The sequence below is a fragment of the Schistocerca americana genome, chromosome 4, assembly GCF_021461395.2.
Source record: "Schistocerca americana isolate TAMUIC-IGC-003095 chromosome 4, iqSchAmer2.1, whole genome shotgun sequence".
Taxonomy (NCBI): Eukaryota; Metazoa; Arthropoda; class Insecta; order Orthoptera; family Acrididae; genus Schistocerca; species Schistocerca americana.
Window position 1 is genome coordinate 708,105,930 of NC_060122.1, and position 1,164 is coordinate 708,107,093.

The 1,164-nt window shown below is 39.6% G+C and overlaps 1 non-coding gene across 1 annotated transcript; it reads left to right on the forward strand.

The window, feature by feature from the left end:
* Nucleotides 1-509: 509 nt before the first annotated feature.
* Trnas-uga lies at nucleotides 510-591 on the forward strand. Its single transcript has one exon. It is a non-coding gene; the product is annotated as a tRNA-Ser (tRNA).
* Nucleotides 592-1,164: the final 573 nt, after the last annotated feature.

The window sequence follows — 1,164 nt, forward strand, 5'->3', positions numbered from 1 at the left end:
TTGTTTCTCTTGGCGGGACATCTAGAACCGTTTCTCATCATCAATGATAAAATCCGCTACAGTTGTAGAATTTATTTATTTCTAAAAAGGAAAGTACAGCCCCTTTTCAGTGCATTATGTCCCATCTTCAGGTGCATATTAAGATGTAAGTCCACCAAGGATTTATAACTAAGCTTAAAATATGCTAAAATAGTGTACCACGAATATAACATTTTAAGCTATTTTAACCTATTTGAACCTCAGTTATGCATCCTTTGGGGATCCACGTTCTAATATGCACCTGAAGATGGGACACATGTCCTGAAACCGGTTTATGCTTTCCTTCTTATAAGTAAATAACTTTACAGCTGTAGCAGATTTTATCATTCATGACATTTCATATTACTAATTGCCCTGACCATTTAGCCTACAAACAAAGCAATCTCCCGTCACTACCTATGGACACCTCGGTAGCAGCAGAACGCAGTGACTCAGCTTGTAAGCGATTGCGTGGTTCATTTACCGCATCGGCTGCGGTGTCCGAGCGGTTAAGGAGTTGGACTTGAAATCCAATGGGTTCTACCCGCACAGGTTCGAATCCTGTCCGCAGCGAAAATTTTAATATACGTCTACATAAAGCAAATATTGCGACGTTATCAGATGGAAGACGTATGTGACAGACACGGAAACCATGGAAATGGGGGTGTCTTAACATCGTAAACATGTAACCTGCGACTAAGGCACTCTGCCGTATTGGGGAGACCAAAACATTGCGATTAAAGAGGGTGCAGTTTGCAGTGTTATTCATTGAAATAATAACGTAAATTTTTGAGAAAACTGTAGTATAGATGCACCAACAGAAGGGGAAATACGCTGTTACTTTCTACGGACAAATATTTTAGCTAAATTATTACTTTTTGTTTAAATATGGGTTGTATGTTTCAGTGGCTATACTCACCAACTTCAGACTTTTATTCCGAAGCACAGCGAAAGGAAAAACTTGGGGATCGAGACAATGCGGCGAAAATACCGGGAACTAACGATATATAGCAAAATATGTTCACAGCACTTCCGAGAAGCTGACATAAATGCATGCTCATCAGAGACGACGCAACGCATTGCATTTTCTTATTGTTCCCCTCATACATGCATATCAGTAGTGCCAGATGTATCATAAATGATTAT